The sequence below is a fragment of the Harmonia axyridis genome, chromosome 1, assembly GCF_914767665.1.
Source record: "Harmonia axyridis chromosome 1, icHarAxyr1.1, whole genome shotgun sequence".
NCBI classification, from domain to species: Eukaryota; Metazoa; Arthropoda; class Insecta; order Coleoptera; family Coccinellidae; genus Harmonia; species Harmonia axyridis.
In genome coordinates this window covers 85,183,983-85,195,244 of record NC_059501.1, presented here as the reverse complement: position 1 = coordinate 85,195,244, position 11,262 = coordinate 85,183,983, and the positions used below count along the sequence as shown (strand labels likewise).

The following is an 11,262-nucleotide window of genomic DNA, read 5'->3' as shown; positions in this document are numbered from 1 at the left end:
TATAATTCCACTAATCCAAAACCTGCTGTCGGTAGCTAGATACATAATTGCACTGAATATACTATCAGCATCTCCTGAAGACACAGCAGACTGAATTTCTTCAATCTCTTCTCTTCGAGTTATCCATGTCTCAATTGGAATGTAACCTGTCTCTATGTCGCCAGGTTCCTAGAAATACCAGAAGATTATTACTCTTTTGCTTTCGGTACTCAATCAATTAGAAAAAATATTAATATATAAAAATATTTTATAATATTTTTATTTTCGAAAGTAATTCCACAAAACGACGAGAATTTTGCACGAAGCCTCGCGAATGCTGACGACGCCACTGATTTTACTATTGATAATAATGTGTCAAGAATTAAACTGTCATAATTATTCATAAATTGAAAGAAAGTGGTGAATGATAACAATCAATTTGGATTACCTTATTCCAAAAATCTTTTTGTTTGTCCACTGAACAGAAAATGAATATAATGAATGTAATTTCTTGTCACATTTAGAAAAAAAAATCAGAAACTACGTTTTTAACTTGAATCTAGATCAAGTTCGATCTCTGATTGACTAACAGACGTTTTCAATCTTCATGTTATTATTCTCTCATATGGATCAATATATCTATAGGATGTCAATTCTAATCTACAAATTATTTACAAATTTGTTATTAATTATTTTTTTTTTCGTTGTTATATCTGAAATAAGTTAAATGTCGAAATGTGAGAATAAAATATTGTTGATATCATATGCATAGTGAATACTGTAAATATAAATGTGGAAAACCCACGCTCAACTTTAGTTTTAGTGAGATTCCCATGTTTATTTACATTTCAACTATTTTTTGTTAACTATGTAAAAATTTTTTTTGATAAATAAACTTCATTATTTTATCAATGCATGAACTCAGCTCTTCTTATTGCTACAAATAACAGAGGCTTAGAGAAAAAACGAGTCGGAACAAAAATTATATGACATAACATGAATTTTCATTGAAGGATCACTTCGTGAATTGTTTGAATTATTCACATTAATTTGAAAAAAAAAGTGAAATTTTCTAAATGATAAAATAGCAAATTCTCATAAGAATCAATATGAAATTAAAGGAATTGAAACTACATATTATCTGTCTTACTTACTGAATCACCGGGGGACGAAGAGGAATTCATTTTGACACTTTTCTTCAAGATTCTCTAGCTAGAGCATTATCCCGAATTTCTACAAGCTTATAACTGAACTCAAATTTTTCCATGATTTTTCCCCTAACCTCTGATACAACGTTCTTGTTTCTGAAGTACTTCACCACATCTTCTTCAGGTTTGAAGAGAATATCGTACAGCGAGACATTGCTATCACAATATCATGCTTCAAGGATTCTAAATCCTTCAAACTAAGGTTGTAATGTTCGCTAATCTGCTCCGCTGTGATAAAATTCATAATATTTTCGTCCACTTCCTTTCCTTGAAATTTTCTAACTGAATAAAATTTGATAATGGCATGAAGACATGATATGCTATTCCTCTCGACCGCATAATGTGCAATATTCTGATATTTGACAAACACCTTTGTTGGTCCATTTCTCAGAAGAAAACGCTCCAGTTCTTCATTATTTTGAGCAACTGCATATTCCAGAGGCGTCTGATCATAATCATTGATCGCGTTTATGTTTATTCTTCGTTTAACCATCTGCTCTGCTACTTGTAAATAAGGTCTAGAACAAGAATTATTATAATGAGAAGAAATAAATTAAATACTAAAAATAATAATACAACAATAACATATTTTAAAAGAACTTGTATAAACATGCTCGAAAGTATATTGAATGAATCTACCAGAAGTAATCAAGTTATCACCTTTGTCCATAATTTTATGCTTCTTCAGATCGTTCAATTTTCCCAATGAACATGTTTCTTACGCCTGTTCTTTCCTTGAGATGAATCTTCGAGAGATATTCTAGCTAGAGCATTACCTATCCCGAATTTCTGCAAGCTCATAATTAAACTCAAATTTTTCCATGATCTTTTCCCGAACTTCTGATACAACATTCTTGTTCCTGAAGTACTTCACCACATCTTCTTCAGGTTTGAAGAGAATATCGAACAGCGACATATTCTTATATTCAATATTCTGCTTGGGAGATTCTAAATCATTCAATCAAATGTGAAAAAGTTCCCTTTTGCTATTATTCATAATGTTTTCGTCCAGTTCTTTTCCTTAAGATTTTCTAACTAAATAAAATTTGATAATGGCATGAAGAAATGATAAACTTTTCTTCTCGAGCGCATAATGTGCAATATTCTGATAATTATTGATAAAAAACCCTTGTTGGTCCATTTCTCAGAAGAAAACGCACCATTTCTAGATTTTTTTGCGTTACTGCATATTCCAAAGGCGTGTGATCACAATCATTTATCGCGTTTATATTAATTCCTCGTTTAACCATCAGCTGTGCTACTTGTAGATAAGGTCTAGAAGGGTAATACTTAAGGGCCAATCGTTGTAGAATATTCCGTGATCTTCCGTCCTTGCTATTTACATTGCAGCCTAAATCTAAAAGCGTACTTATCAGCTGAATGTTTTCTGGCCGTTCGAGGGCAGTTCCCATAAGAACAATTCCTTTCAACACCTCTAGTCCGTGGTTATGCAGTTCACAGTTTATGTGGTGATACAGATATTTTTCTAAAGGTGGAAAGAGCAAATGCGATTATTTTGGCTTGGGATTAACCATACGTCCCATCAAATGTGATATAATTCCATCAATCCAAAACCTGCTGTCGGTAGCTAGATACATATTTGCACTGAATATACTATCCGCATCTCCTAAAGACACAGCAGATCCTCAATTTCTTCTCTTCGGGTTATCCATGTCTCAATTGGAATGTAACCTGTCTCTATGTCGCCAAGTTCCTAGAAATACCAAATGATTATTACTCTTTTGGTTTTGGTACTCAATCAATTAGAAAAAAAAATTTATATATAAAAACGTTTTATAATGTTTTTATTTTCGAAAGTATTTCTACAAAACGACGGCTTTATTTAATTAATTTAGCCAGAAGCCTCGCAAATGCTGACGACGCCACAAGGGCGTAGATCTTTTTTTTCTTAGAGGGGTTAATCGAAAAAAAAATTTTGACGACATTTAGTATTCATATCTATGATGTGGAAAAAAGAGGTTTGATAATGAAGTTTAATCCAAATTACTTGAAATAATTTTTTTATTACCAATTCGATTGTTCTTATCTTATACTGGGTGTTCCTGAATTGCAGTTACGAAGGAAAATGAGAGTTTCTTTGAATAATTTCAAAAATAAAATGGCTCATAAACATGAGACCGCGAACGCTCTGTTTTCGAGATACAGGTTGTTTCTTGTAGTCCTACTTTTTGTTGATGCTCAACCAGTTTATCGAATCTTTATAAATCTTCGCTACAGAGTTGCTAAATAAGTGTCGAAACTTGTAATCAATGTATTTATCACACCTACCTAACTGGATCTTAATAATTTTAATTATATAATTTGGATCATTCTGAGAATTTCTATAGAGAGCTGTTTTTTTCTGGAAATCGATTGCATATACGACAAAACTACAACAAAACAAAAAGTGTAGTACTGAACTAGAGTTTCTTACTTAATTTGTTTGAACTACCAGTGGTTCACAATTAAATAATTCTGGAGTAAAGAAGCGGACACCATTCCAGAAAAAATTCACCCTGTAGATTTGTAATTAAAATTAAAATATCATATGATGAAAACTTTAAATTGGAATATCTATGCTAATTCAAGTTAAATATCTTGCGAAGGGAAGGTGCTATGAGAAAAAAACTAGAAATTTAACACCTGTATCTCAAAAACAAATCGTGTGCGGACTCATGTTATAGGACTTTTTTTTTCTTGAAGTGATCCGAGAAATCTGTCATTTTCATGTACCTCCAATTTAGGAACACCCTGTAGATAAAGTCAATTCAAAACTGATGTCTCCACAAATAAATTCCAATTTGAATGATACACAATAAAATGTACAACACAGCCAAGACGATTTTTCGATGTGAATTACTCAGTTCAGTTCTTTGATAACCATGACCAATGCAAAAATGACAGATGGCAAATAAAGGGCGATGCCGAAAAAGCGGAAAAAAATAAACCCCGGACAAAGACGAGCTCGTAGTGCAATAAAAGTACCCATCATGAAAGCGATACCTAATAAACTCATAAACCGTAAAGGGGTCAGATTTTTTACTGACGTGTCGATTCAAAGGAAAGTAAAGTGATTATTATTGGTTCATTTTATTGCGAAATTTTTCTTCTTCGTCTATGCGAGATTTCTAAAATTTTATATTTTGGAAATCTTGGGGGGGGGAATTACCCCCAATACTCTCCCCATTTTTACGCTCTTGCGACGCCACTGATTTTACTATTGAAAATAATGTGTCAAGAATTGAAATGTCATAATTATTCATGAATTGAAAAAAAGTGGTGAATGATACTATCCAATTTTGATTACCTTATTCCAAAAATCTTCAATTATCTGCCCACTGAATAGAAAATGAACATAATGAATAGCAATTCTTGTCACATGTTGAAAAAAAAATCAGAAACTACGTTTTTAACTTGAATCGAGATCTAGTTCGATCTCTGATTGACTAACAGACTTTTTCAATCTTTATGTTATTATTCTCTCATATGGATCAATATATCTATAGTATGTCAATTATAATCTACAAATTTTGTTTATTGTTAATTTTTTTTTTCGTTCTTTCATCTGAATTAAGTTAAATGTCAAAATGTTAGGAATAAAATATTGTAGATATCGTATGCATAGTGAATATTGTAAATATAAATAATAAATGTGCAAAACCCAAGCCCAGCTTCAGTTTTAATGGTATTTCTATGTTAAGTTACATCTCAACTATTCTTTTGTTAACTATGTAACAAATTTTTTCGATAAATAAACTTTATTAATATACATGCATAAATTCCGTTCTTCTTTTGCTACAAATTACAGAGGCTTAGAGAAAAAACGAGTAGAAACAAAAAATTATATGACATAAAATGAATTTTCATTGAAGAATCATTTCGTGAATTGTTTAAAATATTCACGTTAATTTGAAAAAAAAGTGCATTTCTCTGAATGATTAAATAGCAAATTCTCATAAAAATCAATATGAAATTGAAGAAATTGAAACTACATATCTGTCTTACTTACTGAATTCATTTTCTAAATGATTAAATAGCAAATTCTCATGAAAATCAATATGAAATTGAAGAAATTGAAACTACAAATCTGTCTTACTTACTGAATCACAGGAGGATGAAGAAGAATCTATGTTGACGGACTCAGGGGGTGTCAGGGGGGTCATGACCCCCAAAAATGGGACCATCTAGCACTTAATATGCCTTTGAAGCGGACAAGGTACTAAATGGTCCCATCAAAAAACTTGAAGCCCATAACAGCGACCCCCCCAAAATCTAAGGCTAAGGCCCCCTTGACAAGTCACCAATGCAACAAATTTTGTACTGAGTTTAAAACTGTTGGTACCTGTATTTATATGAAACATAAAGTAGGTACGGACTTCAAAAACTATTGAAGTTGAATAACTAAGCTTATTTTAATGGAGTAGGTAGTTACCCAAAGTAGAATTATCTCCAACTTAATATTTCGTTCGTGAAATACATCAAGAATCATTGTAAACGAAGTAGTAAATAAGAATTTATCGTAATAAACACAAAAATAAAAGAAAAGCTGTCACTTTACATCAGGAGTATTTGAATTTGAATTTTTCTCGGTCGCTGTTTCAGTTGTTCAGATATCAAGATCATAGTTGGAGAATTGATTTCTTTTTAGAATTAACCTCTCAGAGGTAATGTTTTTTTTCTACCCATAAAATTCCTTTAACGAGCCGTTTGTGGGTTCTTACATAGGTACGAAATGATTTTTTGCTTTATTCACAAACTGTTTGTCCTTTTTAAATTACACACATCTGCAATCGTTATCTAGAAACAAATTATATTGATTTTTCAATAGGTTTATTTGAATTTTCAACAGAACGATAAAACAAGGAATTTAGTATTGAACATTTAGGATTGTCCCAATTGGTTCCCGATGAATGAAGCTACAATTTAAAAAAGAAATTGCTAAAATTGGCGAGAAAATGAACGACAAACTTCGTTGACATTTTGTCCATCTCCCTAATTTTGCCGGTGCCTATATAATTGAGATTTGATCTTAATATGCCGAAATCTGATTGAAGTAATGAATGAAAAAATAATGAATTAATATATATTATAATAGAATATATAAAATACATCAAATAACAGCTGAAATGTTAGCTTTTTGAAAATAATTATAGTCATGAATATTTGAATATATTCATATAAATTTCTTGAATATCCAATACTGATAATTGAATGTAATAAATTCAGTGAAATATTGGATATGATTGCATCGGGCTTCATCATGAACAATCTAGTTTGATATAATTTTAGTAGCTCATTGACTAATCACTCTTTCTTCAAATTTTCAGTTTATCAACTCTCTCTCCAATAGCCCCATAAATTTATTCCTGAAACTTGGAGATTATAACTTTCACTTCCTTTTGAAAGTACCAAACACTCCGTACATTTTTTCGAATGTGATGTAGAATAAGGTATGGAATAGGATTCATAAACATTTTTTCTATTGTATATGACTAAGGCGATTTGTAACAATTTTCGAATAATTGAAATTAAGAATTTGTAATTATAGCTGGGAGACGCTAAATAATTGACCAAATGTGGCAAAACCAAATAACAATGCCTTTAACAGTATCTCATATTGATAACTGGTCACTTGATTACTCAGAATAGTGATGATTATCCAAGAATACGTTACGTATTGTTAAACGATGGAGAACAAATGACAGTTTTCAGGGGCCTCTAGCTCCAGAATTAGCCTATAGAAAAACTTTTGCATATTGAACTTTTTGTTTGGAATGACTTGGAGTATAACATATAAAAAATTCAGCTAATTTGACTTGAGATAATTTTTCTTAATGGTGTGTGCGGTATCCTTTAAAGAATTTGGTGGTGGGGATATTCCCCGATCTGTTACAAGGTGGGACATCTGGATTACAGCTGCAAACTATTGAAAACGTTCAACATTTTGAACTTATTGTTCAAATGACCAAATTCGATTTCCATCCTGAAAAAGCGTAAACCATAAAGAATGCTCAAAATTCTTCAACGCAAAGGATTAAAATTTAATTTTCGTTGAATGTAATTCTACTTGTATAGTCAAGGCTACTTTGAAATGGAAAACCAATAGATTTTCTTGAGAGAGTAGCATACGATACGTTGAAAATATTTTTGATAGGTTAAGTGAATTCAATAAGAGTAGTCTTACAGAAAAAAGTGTAGTCGGATTTATACAAAAATACTTTTTAAATATTTCAATTTTTTCAAATATTTACAAGATCTAAATGGAATTCTGCTGTTGCTTCCAGTTATTTGAATTTTAACGATTTTATTTGAATCTATAAACCATTTTTTTAATGGTTATGGTATAATGCTCAATTTTAATATTTCAGATGCACATTTGTATGCATATTTTTCACTTTTTCAATCCATATTTTTCAAAGCCTATTAATCATTCTATGTGCAGGGTATAAGTAAAAATACTTCATTTGGTATTGTTTCAATTTATTTAATTCTTATAAATTTGTATGCATAAAAGACAATTGTAAATATACATATCAATATAGATAATAACTCTTTATCTAATGATCGATGCAGTATAGTCCTGTATCATTGGTATTACAAATATAAAAGCTTATTTACAAGATCAAGTTTTTTTTTGGTTTATCAATGCAAAAATTTGCAGTCCATCCTGTCCGTTCAATTCTATTTCGAATTTTTTTCACTCGCGTTCAATGTTTCCAAGCGATTAAAAAATTTTTCAAATCATCGTCTTTAAGATGAGATAAAATCACTTCAGAGCACTCCCTAGGTAATCCAAACAAAGATCTGAACTTTTCTATGGAGGAATCTTCAAGATTTATCCTCATTAAAGCCTCATCCCTAACTTTCATAATATCGTAGGAGAATTCAGAATACTCCATGATATATCTATTGACTCCTAACAGTACATAGTTGTTTCTCAAATATTTAACAGCTGTTCTTTTCGGTGCCTTCAGAATATCATGCAGCATCACTTTGGTGTAAACAATTCTGTGTTTCAATAAGTTTATAGCGTTCAAACAGAATTCGTAATGCACACTATTACTATCGTTTCTGATAAAATCCATAACTTTATCGTCAACTTTTTTACCTTGTAGGTCTTCTACTAAACAGAACTTAACGATTGCATAGAAACATGCTAAATTTCGTCTTTTTAATGCACAATGAGCGACCGTCTGGCAATGATTTGAATTTAAGTTTGCTCCGTTTCTTAAAAGCAAAATCGTAAAATCGAAATCTTCACGCAGAACTGCAGTTTCTAGTGGAGACTGCTCATTCCTATCTACTGCATTCAGATCAATGCCTCTTTTGATCAACAACTCAGCTAATTTAAGGTAAGATTCCGGTTCGTCGTTTGTTTTTTTCAATAGGTGCAGTATAATTCTTCCGGCGTAGTCCCTTGCATTTATGTTGCATCCTAAATCTAGAAGCCTATTTACAAGATCAATATGGTGGGAGTACTGAACAGCAGTTCCAAAAAAAATGATATCTTTTAACTGATCTATTCCACAAGTTTTATGTACTGTATACCTTGCGACGAATTCATCAGATAGTCGAATTCTTTTAGCATATCCAGATTCGAAACGATGTGAGTTGTTACCTAAAATGGAAACAATTTTGAACATTCTCTCAATAACTTCAATGAGTTTTTTCCTAGTTCCATCTTGCACAGCCCTGTATACTAGCCTATTTATTCGTCTCATGTTTCGCTCTTTAACATTTTTGTCATCATCGATATCAATATCAGATCCCTGAAAAATAAATCGTTTTTTATTTTTATGCAGCAATAGATAACAAAGAGTACAAAACAGACAGTAGAGTAATAGAGTAAGTAGACAGTAAAGTAATAAACATATATAGAGGGAGCAAACGCAATTTTACATAAATCAAATAATTTGACAACTTTGTGTCTAATCCTTCACAATAATATATCTGTATGATATATTCAGTTTATTTTTGTCTTGGAATATATTCCAATTCTAAAAATGACAAATTTAATAATCAACCAAAAGAAAAATTCAAAATGACTAAAATTGTACAAATTGAGCAAACGGTTAATAAATTGAACAACAATAGTTGTTCAATTTATTCAATTCATTTTGAGGGTATCCGGGTTTGAACCCTAGTCATCTTGATCGCATCTGTTCCCTATAACTATTGCTCTGCCAAAATCACTAATAACTAAGCAGGTACAAACGATCTAAACCCAAAATTCAGTACAGATGTTCTAAGCGGCGTTCAATAAGCCCATAGTAACACAGATTTTATGTTTAAAAAGGAAATTCAAATCGAAGGAAAAGTTCAAGGACAGATCCTTCAAGCTTCTCTTTGAGGGATGTGTCCTTAAACTTTTCCACAGATTGGATCACTAGAATTATGTTAGTTTGTTAATTATTAATAAATCCTATATTCTGAGTGAATAAATTGTTGAATTCTGGTAAGAGTATATTAATAAATAGCAAATTATCGTTAACTACCAATTGAAAATTTTTTGATAATGAATTTATGTTATTTGTGGAGATAACGTTTGTTCATATAAATTATTTATAACCGAAATATATTAAATATTATCAAATACCTTGTAAACAGATATTTTATTCTCTATTAATAAACTTTTTTCAATGCATAATTTAACTAATAATGAATATATTAAATATAAATCTGCTGTAATAGTTATGCATAAATAACCACCAAATAAGTGCTTTATTAATAAAAAAATATGGATTTCTCCCAGTGTATTGTTTTCCATCCTCAATGTTGCTCTTCACATTGATTTCATTCAAAATGCACAATTATCTCTATTATTAATTTTCTCCACCCAATGATGCGATTTTACATTAAATTTCCATGAGGCTTGAAATCTTCAGTTCACATCTTGACATTTTATTTCAATCGAATAATTATTTTTGAAATTATCTGGAATACGAAATTTCGAAAGGGATATCGAAGTGAACCACAGATGTATCATCAGTGAGTAGAACTTGTTTGAGGAATGAGCGCCCTCTATCTCCAAAATAATAATGTGAGGATTAAGGTATGATTTCGACCAAAGTTCGGCTATATTTCGTCAACTTGCTCAGTGCAAGAAAAAATAAGTTAAATTTAGAAGTTTGATAGTTTTTATTTTTTGATTGATAATATTGTTTTTTTTTCATTGAAAAATGAGACAATCATTTCAAATTTCCCAATTGTTATAAGTTATTATTGATGTATAAATGCACCCTTCACCTACCAAGTTATTCAAATCTTCACTTACTTTTCATATGCATGGTTATTATTGAAAAAAAATTTTAGATTAAAAATGAAAACTATCATAAATATTATTTATAATCGCTGAACTCACAGGGAAGAAACACAACAAGAAATACAAGTACATAAACAAAGATTTAAATTGCTGATCATACCTTGATTCGCATCAAAAAAATCAAGGGATCATAAAGAATTAGACTGAAATTCAGTGCCTTTATTACATGAAATTCAATGGGGGTCCTCAGTATTTTCTTCAAAGTTTTTGAGGTTCAACTGAGTAGATCTAAATTTAAATTGATGAAGTAATAAAAACTGAAATATAACGATATAAATGAGGTACATATTGTTAAACAAAATGTTGCTATTTTGATTCCACTTGAAGATAAACCTTAAAATTTTTGCATCAAACCATTAACATAATCCAGAAAATTCTGGGTTCAATTTAATTTTTCGATTGTAGTGTTGGGCTAATTGATTTTTTTACACTTTCCTGATTTGAATTCGAAATCAAAATGAATAAGTTCTAAAAAGCAACTTGTAAATGTTACTTACTGAATCACTGGAACTTGAAAACGAAGACATTTTTTTTATAGAGAGATGCGGACAAGTAACCACTGTACACACTGTACTGACTTTCAAAGCCTACTACCTGCATTTAGTGGGAGTACCGATTTCAAGAAATAAGTGAGGCCCTAATGTTTTTGTAATAGAGTATACTGAAAAAATATTCTAGTTTGTATGCCAATTGCCAATTGCGCCACATACCTATATTTACGAATAAGGGAAGATCTCTCAGAGGAAAGAAAAG

At 30.8% G+C, this 11,262-nt stretch overlaps 1 long non-coding RNA gene across 1 annotated transcript; it reads right to left on the bottom strand.

Annotated features, from left to right (window-relative positions):
• Positions 1–2: 2 nt before the first annotated feature.
• LOC123671661 lies at positions 3–5,408 on the bottom strand. The gene is made up of 4 exons (XR_006746150.1): positions 5,288–5,408; positions 1,848–2,901; positions 1,134–1,705; positions 3–168 (listed from the first exon to the last, which is right to left on the bottom strand). It is a non-coding gene; the product is annotated as an uncharacterized LOC123671661 (long non-coding RNA).
• Positions 5,409–11,262: the final 5,854 nt, after the last annotated feature.